Below are 12630 nucleotides of genomic sequence, written 5' to 3' on the forward strand. Positions count from 1 at the left end.
CTTGGTGCTCGGGCCCTAATAATAATAATCCACACAGTTTCAACTATGTTTCGAGCCCCCTGGTTGGCTGTTTTTTTGCCATGTCGCGTATTTTTTCGAGGCCTACCTGCTCGGGGACTGTGAGGTCCGTACACCTCTTGGTTCTTGGGTACTGGCCCGTTTTCCTCCCTTGCACGTTTTTCCCCCACGCAGTTTCAATAGGGTCCTCGCACCGCTTGGTGCTCGGGCCCTAATAATAATCCACACAGTTTCAACTATGTTTCGAGCCCCCTGGTTGGCTGGTTTTTTGCCATGTCGCGTATTTTTTCGAGGCCTACCTGCTCGGGGACTGTGAGGTCCGTACACCTCTTGGTTCTTGGGTACTTGCACGTTTCCTCCCTTTTCCCCCACGCAGTTACAATAGGGTCCTCGCACCGCTTGGTGCTCGGGCCCTAATTAAAGCTGCAAGCAGCGTTGGAGGGCCCTCGCACCTCCGCGTGCGTCGGGGCGTGCGGCGGCTCCGTCCCGCCGCCGGACTCCGACCCTTCCACACGAGCCAGAACGTTCATGTAGTTTGGACAGCGCGTGAAGGACTTACACGTCACTTCCCGCGTCCCCTATGTTGCGCTATGAAACGGCCGCTAATGACGTCCTGTATTCCTGTATACGAAGTGTTGACTACACTGTGAAGGTCTTGAGGCTTTTCTGACAAAACATGAGCAGTGTGAAACACACTGGAGAATCTACAGTGAACTTGGAAGAGCTTTCGGTGCCATGGCGAGACACAGAACTTTGACAGCTTGCCACGGGCAAACCCTAAAAGATTATAGAAAGCTTTTGATAACTTTTCATCTTGAATACTGCTTCTACCAGCTGACCGAGTTTGAAGTCGATCGCTTCAACCCCCTCGGACAAGTTCGCTCATTTACGACCCCTATAAATGGCTGAAATTTTGACACTGGATTCAAAATGGCCGACTTCCTGTTGGGTTTAGGTCAACGCTCCAAGAGGCTTTTTGGCAGGTCCGATCGTCCTGCATAAGCATCCCGAATTTGGTAGATGTAGGTAAAACGTAGCCCGGGGGCTAGTTCGTCAAAGTTTTGTAGGGGGCGCCGTAGAGCCATTTTGGCCCACCCAAACCTGTTAACCCAATAAGATTATTCATTTTAGGCCTCCTGACGTGTATGCCAAATTTGGTGACACTGCACGTATGCGTAAGTGTGGAAATTAAATTCGTGTTTCATGGCGAACAGGGCGTCGCCATGGCGACAGCGTTTGGCAAAACCTCAAGCCCTTCATAACTTTGCATCAACCACATCTTCAGAATGTTTGGCTCAAATTTGAGGTGTCTGCGGTTAACCTGCTGAGAGAGAGACGTGCGAGAAAGAAGACATGTACCTCCTCACGCCAGTAGGTGGCGCTATGACTATGGTTCAAAATGGCCACATACATGTCTTCAGAGCTGGACAGTCATCAAACTGTATGAATTTGGTGAAGATAGGACCTTGTACAGTGGAGTTACAGCACTTTTAATTCTGATGGCGAAAATAAAATTTCACTTGACAGTGTCTGCGTCGCCACAGCAACAGCTTTTGACGGAGACTCACGGCGTTCGCTCCAGACCAACATCAACATCTTCTGGCTTTCCTGACCAAATTTGAAGTGGATCCGATCAACTGGCTGGTCTTGAGCCATAATAGCGTAAAACATAATGTTTCCCGTCACCACCAGGTGGCGCTGTGACTTAGAATGAATATTGACATGTACACCTGTTCGGGGCGGGACTCTCATCAGACATGTGAAGTTTGGTGCATATTGGATCACGTGCAGTCAAGTTATTAACAACTTCCTGTTTGACGGCAAGGCTCAGAATTTTGAGAGCTCACCACGCCCAAACCGTTAAAGATTATACAAAACCTTTGATAACTTTTCATCCTTGATATTGTTTCTATCACCTGACCAAGTTTGAAGTTGATAGCTTCAACCACCTCGGACGAGTTCGTTCATTTACGACCCCTACTTTTCGCCATAAAATCCAAAATGGCTGACTTCCTGTTGGTTTTAAGGCATACCTCCAAGAGACTTTTCTATGCGTCTTGAAACCATACATATACCCTACAACTTTCGTACATGTACATTATACGCAGTTCCGGGGCTGAGTTTTGGTGGCGCTATAGAGCCATTTTTTCACGCCCGTTTACGAAACCCATGAAATACGAAAATTTTTGATGTGCTTGAATTTTGTGCAAATTTTCCTGAGTTTTCGTGCATGTTCAGGCACCCAAATTAGCCTTTGTAAATACACAAGAAAAATAATAATAATAATAATAATAATAATAATAATAATTCCTTCAGTTTCAACTATGTTTTCGGCCCCCTGGTCACCTGGTTTTTTCCATTTGACATATTTTTCCGAGGCCTACCTGCTCGAGGACTGTGAGGTCCGTACACCTCTCGGTTCTTGGGTTCTCGCCCGTTTTCCTCCCTTGCACGTTTTCCCCCTCGGGTTTCAATAGGGTCCTCGCACCGCTTGGTGCTCGGGCCCTAATTAAAGCTGCAAGCAGCGTTGGAGGGCCCTCGCACGTCCGCGCTCGTCAGGGCGTGCGGCGGCTCCGTCCCGCCGCCGGACTCCGACCCTTCCACGCGGCTCAGAACGTGCATGTAGTTTGGACAGCGCGTGAAGGACTTGCACGTCACTTCCCGCGTCCCCCATGTTGCGCTAGAAAACGGCTGCTAATGACGTCCTGTATTCCAGTATATTAAGTGTTGACTTCACTGTGAAGGTCTTGAGGCTTTTCAGACAAAACATGAAAAGTGTGAAACACACTGGAGAATCTACAGTGAACTTAGAAGAACTTTCGGTGCCATGGCGGGACACTGAACTTTGACAACTCGCCACGGGTAAATCGTAAAAGATTATATAAAGCTTTTGATAACTTTTCATCTTGAATAGTGTTTTCACCAGCTGACTGAGTTTGAAGTCGATCGCTTTGACCCCCTCGGACTAGTTCGCTCATTTACGACCCCTATAAATGGCTGAAATTTTGACACTTAATTCAAAATGGCCGACTTCCTGTTGGGTTTAGGTCAACGCTCCAAGAGGCTTTTTTGTAGGTCCTATCGTCCAGCATAAGTATACCGAATTTGGTACATGTAGGTAAAACGTACACCGGGGGCTAGTTTGTCAAAGTTTTGTAGGGGGCGCCGTAGAGCCATTTTGGCCCATCCAAATCTGTTAACCCAATAAGATTATTCATTGTAGGCCTCCTGACGTGTATGCCAAATTTCGTGAGTGTGCACGCATGTGTTAGCTCGGAAATTAAAGTCGTTTTTCATGGCGAACGAGGGGTCGCCACGGCGACAGCGTTTGGCGAAACCTCAAGCCCTTCATACCTTTGCATCAACCACATCTTGAGAATGTTTGGCTCAAATTTGAGGTGTCTGTGGATAACCTGCTGAGAGAGAGACGTCCGAGAAAGAAGACATGTACCTCCTCCCGCCAGTAGGTGGCGCTATGACCATGGTTCAAAATGGCCATGTACATGTCTTCAGAGCAGGACAGTCATCAAACTGTATGAATTTGGTGAAGATAGGACCTTGTACAGTGGAGTTACAGCAGTTTTAATTTTGATGGCGAAAAAAAATTTTCAATCGACAGTGTCTGCGTCGCCACGGCAACAGCTTTTGACACAGAGTCACGGCGTTCGCTCCAGACCAACATCAACATCTTGAGGCTTTCCTGACCAAATTTGAAGTGGATCCGATCAACTGGCTGGTCTTGAGCCATCATAGCGTAAAATATAAAGTTTCCTGTCACCACTAGGTGGCGCTGTGACTTAGAATGAATATTGACATGTAGACTTGTTCGGGGCGGGAGTCTCATCAGAAATCTGAAGTTTGGTGCATATTTGATCACGTACAGTCAAGTTATTAACAACTTCCTGTTTGACGGCAAGGCTCAGAATTTTGAGAGCTCGCCACGCCCAAACCGTTAAAGATTATACAAAACCTTTGATAACTTTTCATCCTTGATATTGTTTCTACCAGCTGACTGAGTTTTATTTCGATCGCTTCAACCCCCTCGGACTAGTTCGTTCATTTACGACCCCTACTTTTCGCCATAAAATCCAAAATGGCCGACTTCCTGTTGGTTTTAAGGCATACCTCCAAGAGACTTTTCTGTGCGTCTTGAAACCATACATATACCCTACAACTTTCGTACATGTACATTATACGCAGTTCCGGGGCTGAGTTTTGGTGGCGCTATAGAGCCATTTTTTCACGCCCGTTTACGAAACCCATGAAATACGAAAATTTTTGATGTGCTTGAATTTTGTGCAAATTTTCCTGACTTTTCGTGCATGTTCAGGCCCCCAAATTAGCCTTTGTTAATACACAAGAAAAATAATAATAATAATAATAATTCCTTCAGTTTCAACTATGTTTTCGGCCCCCTGGTCACCTGGTTTTTTCCATTTGACATATTTTTCCGAGGCCTACCTGCTCGAGGACTGTGAGGTCCGTACACCTCTTGGTTCTTGGGTACTGGCCCGTTTTCCTCCCTTGCACGTTTTCCCCCACGCAGTTTCAATAGGGTCCTCGCACCGCTTGGTGCTCGGGCCCTAATAATAATAATAATTCCTTCAGTTTCAACTATGTTTTCGGCCCCCTGGTCACCTGGTTTTTTCCATTTGACATATTTTTCCGAGGCCTACCTGCTCGAGGACTGTGAGGTCCGTACACCTCTCGGTTCTTGGGTTCTCGCCCGTTTTCCTCCCTTGCACGTTTTCCCCCTCGGGTTTCAATAGGGTCCTCGCACCGCTTGGTGCTCGGGCCCTAATAATAATAATAATAATTCCTTCAGTTTCAACTATGTTTTTGGCCCCCTGGTCGCCTGGTTTTTTTCATTTGACGTATTTTTTCAAGGCCTACCTGCTCGGGGCCTGTGAGGTCCGTACACCTCTTGGTTCTTGGGTACTTGCACGTTTTCCTCCCTTGCTCGTTTTCCCCCACACAGTTACAATAGGGTCCTCGCACCGCTTGGTGCTCGGGCCCTAATAATAATAATAATAATAATAATCCACACAGTTTCAACTATGTTTTCGGCCCCCTGGTCACCTGGTTTTTTTCATTTGACGTATTTTTCCGAGGCCTACCTGCTCGGGGACTGTGAGGTCCGTACACCTCTTGGTTCTTGGGTTCTGGCCCGTTTTCCTCCCTTGCTCGTTTTCCCCCACGCAGTTTCAATAGGGTCCTCGCACCGCTTGGTGCTCGGGCCCTAATTAAAGCTGCAAGCAGCGTTGGAGGGCCCTCGCACCTCCGCGCGCGTCGGGCGTGTGGCGGCTCCGTCCCGCCGCCGGACTCCGACCCTTCCACACGAGCCAGAACGTTCATGTAGTTTGGACAGCGCGTGAAGGACTTACACGTCACTATGTTGCGCTATGAAACGGCCGCTAATGACGTCCTGTATTCCTGTATACGAAGTGTTGACTACACTGTGAAGGTCTTGAGGCTTCTCTGACAAAACATGAGCAGTGTGAAACACACTGGAGAATCTACAGTGAACTTGGAAGAGCTTTCGGTTCCATGGCGAGACACAGAACTTTGACAGCTTGCCACGGGCAAAGCGTAAAAGATTATAGAAAGCTTTTGATAACTTTTCATCGTGAATACTGCTTCTACCAGCTGACCGAGTTTGAAGTCGATCGCTTCAACCCCCTCGGACTAGTTCGCTCATTTATGACCCCTATAAATGGCTGAAGTTTTGACACTTGATTCAAAATGGCCGACTTCCTGTTGGGTTTAGGTCAACGCTCCAAGAGGCTTTTTTGTAGGTCCTATCGTCCTGCATAAGTATACCGAATTTGGTAGATGTAGGTAAAACGTAGCCCGGGGGCTAGTTCGTCAAAATGTTGTAGGGGGCGCCGTAGAGCCATTTTGCCCCACCCAAACCTGTTAACCCAATACGATTATTCATTTTAGGCCTCCTGACATGTATGCTAAATTTGGTGAGTCTGCACGTATGCGTAAGCGTGGAAATTAAATTCGTATTTCATGGAGAACAGGGCGTCGCCACGGTGACAGCGTTTGGTGAAACCTCAAGCCCTTCATACCTTTGCATTGACCACATCTTGAGAATGTTTGGCTCAAATTTGAGGTGTCTGTGGTTAACCTGCTGAGAGAGAGACGTCCGAGAAAGAAGACATGTACGGCCTCCCGCCAGTAGGTGGCGCTATGACTATGGTTCAAAATGGCCACGTACATGTCTTCAAAGGTGGACAGTCATCAAACTGTATGAATTTGGTGAAGATAGGACCTTGTACAGTGGAGTTACAGCACTTTTAATTCTGATGGCGAAAAAAAAATGTCAATCGACAGTGTCTGCATCGCCACGACAACAGCTTTTGACAGAGAGTCACGGCGTTCGCTCCAGACCAACATCAACATCTTGAGGCTTTCCTAACCAAATTTGAAGTGGATCCGATCAACTGTCTGGTCTTGAGCCATCGTAGCGCAAAACATAAAGTTTCCTGTCAGCACCAGGTGGCGCTATGACTTAAAATGAATATTGACATGTAGATGTGTTCGGGGCGGGACTCTCATCAGACATGTGAAATCTGGTGCATATTGGATCACGTACAGTCAAGTTATTAACAACTTCCTGTTTGACGGCGAGGCACAAACTTTTGACAGCTCGCCACGTCCAAACCGTTAAAGATTATACCAAACCTTTAACAACTTTTCATCCTTGATATTATTTCTACCAGTTGACCAAGTTTGAAGTCGATCGCTTCAACCCCCTCAAACTAGTTCGTTCATTTACGAACCCTACTTTTTAACATAAAATCCAAAATGGCCGACTTCCTGTTGGGTTTAGGTCATTGGTCCAAATTACTTTTTTGTGCGTCTTTAAGTGATACATGAACCCACCAAATTGCGTACACGTACATAAATTGCAGTTCCAGGGGTAGGGGTTTTAGTGTTAGGGGGCGCTATAGAGCCATTTTGCCACGCCCATTTGTGAGACCCATTAAATACGAAATTTTTCGCCAGGCCTGATTCGTGTGCAAATTTTCCTGACTTTTCGTGCATGTTCAGGCCCTCAAATTTGCGTTTGTTTTGACACCAGAATAATAATAATAATAATAATAATAATAATAATAATAATAATAATAATCCACACAGTTTCAACTATGTTTTTGGCCCCCTGGTCGCCTGGTTTTTTTCATTTGACGTATTTTTTCGAGGCCTACCTGCTCGGGGCCTGTGAGGTCCGTACACCTCTTGGTTCTTGGGTACTTGCACGTTTTCCTCCCTTGCTCGTTTTCCCCCACGCAGTTACAATAGGGTCCTCGCACCGCTTGGTGCTCGGGCCCTAATAATAATAATAATAATAATAATAATAATAATTCCTTCAATTTCAACTATGTTTTCGGCCCCCTGGTCTCCTGGTTTTTTTCATTTGACGTATTTTTCCGAGGCCTACCTGCTCGGGGACTGTGAGGTCCGTACACGTCTTGGTTCTTGGGTTCTGGCCCGTTTTCCTCCCTTGCTCGTTTTCCCCCACGCAGTTTCAATAGGGTCCTCGCACCGCTTGGTGCTCGGGCCCTAATAATAATAATTCCTTCAATTTCAACTATGTTTTCGGCCCCCTGGTCTCCTGGTTTTTTTCATTTGACGTATTTTTCCGAGGCCTACCTGCTCGGGGACTGTGAGGTCCGTACACCTCTTGGTTCTTGGGTTCTGGCCCGTTTTCCTCCCTTGCTCGTTTTCCCCCACGCAGTTTCAATAGGGTCCTCGCACCGCTTGGTGCTCGGGCCCTAATAATTCCTTCAGTTTCAACTATGTTTTCGGCCCCCTGGTCGCCTGGTTTTTTTCATTTGACGTATTTTTTCGAGGCCTACCTGCTCGGGGTCTATGAGGTCCGTACACCTCTTGGTTCTTGGGTACTTGCACGTTTTCCTCCCTTGCTCGTTTTCCCCCACACAGTTACAATAGGGTCCTCGCACCGCTTGGTGCTCGGGCCCTAATTAAAGCTGCAAGCAGCGTTGGAGGGCCCTCGCACCTCCGCGCTCGTCGGGGCGTGCAGCGGCTCCGTCCCGCCGCCGGACTCTGACCCTTCCACGCGGCTCAGAACGTGCGTGTAGTTTGGACAGCGCGTGAAGGACTTACACGTCACTTCCTGTGTCCCCTATGTTGCGCTAGAAAACGGCCACTCATGATGTCCTGTATTCCAGTATATGAAGTGTTGACTACACTGTGAAGGTCTTGAGGCTTTTCAGACAAAACATGAGAAGTGTGAAACACACTGGATAATCTACAGTCAACTTGGAAGAACTTTCGGTGCCATGGCGGGACACTGAACTTTGACAGCACGCCACGCCCAAACCGTAAAAGATTATATAAAGCTTTTGATAACTTTTCATCTTGAATAGTGTTTCTACCAGCTGACCGAGTTTGAAGTCGATCGCTTCGACCCCCTCGGACTAGTTCGCTCATTTACGACCCCTATAAATGGCTGAAATTTTGACACTTAATTCAAAATGGCCGACTTCCTGTTGGGTTTAGGTCAATGCTCCAAGAGGCTTTTTTGTAGGTCCTATCGTCCCGCATAAGTATACCGAATTTGGTAGATGTAGGTAAAACGTAACCCGGGGGCTCGTTCGTCAAAGTTTTGTAGGGGGCGCCGTAGAGCCATTTTGGCCCATCCAAACCTGTTAACCCAATAACATTCTTCATTTTAGGCCTCCTGACATGTATGCCAAATTTGGTGAGTGTGCACGCATGTTCAAATTTTGATGGCGAAAAAATTTTTCAATCGAAGGTCGGTGCGTCGCCACGCCAACAGCTTTTGACGGAGACTCACGGCGTTCGCTCCAGACCAACATCAACATCTTCTGGCTTTCTTGACCAAATTTGAAGTGGATCTGATCAACTGGCTGGTCTTGAGCCATCATAGCGTAAAATATTAGCATTTCCTGTCACCACTAGGTGGCGCTGTGACTTAGAATGAATATTGACATGTAGACTTGTTCAGGGCGGGAGTCTCATCAGAAATGTGAAGTTTGGTGCATATTGGATCACGTACAATGAAGTTATTAACAACTTCCTGTTTGACGGCGAGGGACTGAATTTTGACAGCTCGCCACGCCCAAACCGTTAAAGATTATGGAAAGCCTTTGATAACTTTTCATCCTTGGTATTGTTTCTACCAGCTGACAAAGTTTGAAGTTGATGGCTTCAAACCCCTCGGACTAGTTCGTTCATTTACGACGCCTACCTTTCGCCATAAAATCAAAATAACCGACTTCCTGTTGGGTTCAGGTCATTGGTCCAAATTACTTTTTTGTGCGTCTTGAAGTGATACATGAACCCACCAAATTGCGTACACGTACATAAATTGCAGTTCCGGGGGTAGGGGCTTTAGCGTTTGGGGGCGCTGTAGAGCCATTTTGCCACGCCCATTTGTGAGACCCATAAAATACGAAATTTTTCGCCAGGCCTGATGCGTGTGCAAATTTTTTCTGACTTTTCGTGCATGTTCAGGCCCTCAAATTTGCGATTGTTTCTGCAGGAGAAAAATAATAATAATAATTAAAGCTGCAAGCAGCGTTGGAGGGCCCTCGCACCTCCGTGCGCGTCGGGGCGTGCGGAGGCTTCGTCCCGTTGCTGGACTCCGACCCTTCCCTGCGCTTTCAGAACGTTCATGTAGTTTGGACAGCGCGTGAAGGACTTACATGTCACTTCCTGTGTCCCCTACGTGGCGCTAGAGAACAGTCACTAATCACATCCTGTATTCCACTATATGAAGTGTTGACTACACTGTGAAAATTTCGTGCAAATCAAATGATCATTGCCATAGACGTGTTACTTCCTGTTTCCACCAGGTGGCGCAATGACTGTGGTCACTAATTGGCATCTAGATGTCTTCAGGCCGGGACTCTTATTAAGCGTGACAAGTTTGAAAGAGATTGGATAATGTACACTGAAGTTACAGCAATTTCCTGTTCCATGGCGAACAGCGTTGCCATGGTGATAGCGTCTGACGAAACGTCACGAACTTCATAAATTTGCATCATCTACGTCTTGGGAATGTTTGGATGAAATTTGAGGTGTCTGTGATCAACCTGCTGAGAGAGAAACGTCCGAGAATAAAACATGCACTTGCTCTTGCCACTAGGTGGCGTTATGACTTTGAATGAATATTGACATGTAGATGTCTTCAGGGCGGGACTCTCATCAGACATGTGAAGTGTGGTGCATATTGGATCACGTAAAGTCAACTTATTAACAACTTCCTGTTTGACGGTGAGGGACTGAATTTTGACAGCTCGCCACGCCCAAACCGTTAAAGTTTTGTAGAAACCTTTGATAACTTTTCATCCTTGATATTGTTTCTACCAGCTGACCAAGTTTGAACTCAATCGCTTCCACCCCCTCGGACTAGTTCGTTCATTTACAACCCCTATTTTTCACAAATTTTTGACACGCAATTCAAAATGGCCAACTTCCTGTTTGGCTTAGGGCAACGCTCCAAGAGACTTTTTTGTAGATCTCATCGTCCTGCATATATGTACCAAATTCTGTACATGTAGGTGAAACGCAGTCCCGGGGCTAGTCCGCTGAAATTTGCAGGGGGCGCTGTAGAGCCATTTTGCCACACCCATTTATGAGACCCATAAAATACGAAATTTTTCGCCAGGCCTGATGCGTGTGCAAATTTTCCTGCCTCTGCGTACATGTTAAGGCCCCCAAATTTACTTTTGTTTACGGAGAATAATAATAATAATAATAATAATAATAATAATAATTCCTTCAGTTTCAACTATGTTTTGGGCCCCCTGGTCACCTGGTTTTTTTCATTCCACGTATTTTTCCGAGGCCTACCTGCTCGGGGCCTGTGAGATCCGTACACCTCTTGGTTCTTGGGTTCTCGCCCGTTTCCCTCCCTTGCTCGTTTTTCACCCTCAGGTTTCAATAGGGTCCTCGCACCGCTTGGTGCTCGGGCCCTAATAATAATTCCTTCAGTTTCAACTATGTTTTCGGCCCCCTGGTCGCCTGGTTTTTTTCATTTGACGTATTTTTTCGAGGCCTACCTGCTCGGGGTCTATGAGGTCCGTACACCTCTTGGTTCTTGGGTACTTGCACGTTTTCCTCCCTTGCTCGTTTTCCCCCACACAGTTACAATAGGGTCCTCGCACCGCTTGGTGCTCGGGCCCTAATAATAATAATAATAATAATAATAATAATAATAATAATAATCCACACAGTTTCAACTATGTTTTCGGCCCCCTGGTCACCTGGTTTTTTCCATTCCACGTATTTTTCCCAGGCCTACCTGCTCGGGGCCTATGAGGTCCGTACACCTATTGGTTCTTGGGTACTTGCACGTTTCCTCCCTTGCTCGTTTTTCCCCCACGCAGTTTCAATAGGGTCCTCGCACCGCTTGGTGCTCGGGCCCTAATAATAATAATAATAATAATAATAATAATAATCCACACAGTTTCAACTATGTTTTTGGCCCCCTGGTCGCCTGGTTTTTTTCATTTGACGTATTTTTTCGAGGCCTACCTGCTCGGGGCCTGTGAGGTCCGTACACCTCTTGGTTCTTGGGTACTGGCCCGTTTTCCTCCCTTGCACGTTTTCCCCCACGCAGTTTCAATAGGGTCCTCGCACCGCTTGGTGCTCGGGCCCTAATAATAATAATAATAATAATAATAATTCCTTCAGTTTCAACTATGTTTCTGGCCCCCTGGTCGCCTGGTTTTTTTCATTTGACGTATTTTTTCGAGGCCTACCTGCTCGGGGCCTGTGAGGTCTGTACACCTCTTGGTTCTTGGGTACTTGCACGTTTTCCTCCCTTGCTCGTTTTCCCCCACACAGTTACAATAGGGTCCTCGCACCGCTTGGTGCTCGGGCCCTAATAATAATAATAATAATAATAATAATAATAATAATAATAATTCCTTCAGTTTCAACTATGTTTTTGGCCCCCTGGTCGCCTGGTTTTTTTCATTTGACGTATTTTTTCGAGGCCTACCTGCTCGGGGACTGTGAGGTCCGTACACCTCTTGGTTCTTGGGTACTTGCACGTTTTCCTCCCTTGCTCGTTTTCCCCCACACAGTTACAATAGGGTCCTCGCACCGCTTGGTGCTCGGGCCCTAATAATAATAATAATAATAATAATAATAATAATTCCTTCAATTTCAACTATGTTTTCGGCCCCCTGGTCACCTGGTTTTTTTCATTCCACGTATTTTTCCGAGGCCTACCTGCTCGGGGCCTGTGAGATCCGTACACCTCTTGGTTCTTGGGTTCTCGCCCGTTTCCCTCCCTTGCTCGTTTTTCACCCTCAGGTTTCAATAGGGTCCTCGCACCGCTTGGTGCTCGGGCCCTAATAATAATAATAATAATAATAATAATAATAATAATAATAATAATTCCTTCAGTTTCAACTATGTTTTCGGCCCCCTGGTCACCTGGTTTTTTCCATTTGACATATTTTTCCCAGGCCTACCTGCTCGAGGACTGTGAGGTCCGTACACCTCTTGGTTCTTGGGTACTGGCCCGTTTTCCTCCCTTGCACGTTTTCCCCCACGCAGTTTCAATAGGGTCCTCGCACCGCTTGGTGCTCGGGCCCTAATAATAAT

The sequence above is a fragment of the Pempheris klunzingeri genome, chromosome 1 (assembly GCF_042242105.1).
Source record: "Pempheris klunzingeri isolate RE-2024b chromosome 1, fPemKlu1.hap1, whole genome shotgun sequence".
Classification (NCBI taxonomy): Eukaryota; Metazoa; Chordata; class Actinopteri; order Acropomatiformes; family Pempheridae; genus Pempheris; species Pempheris klunzingeri.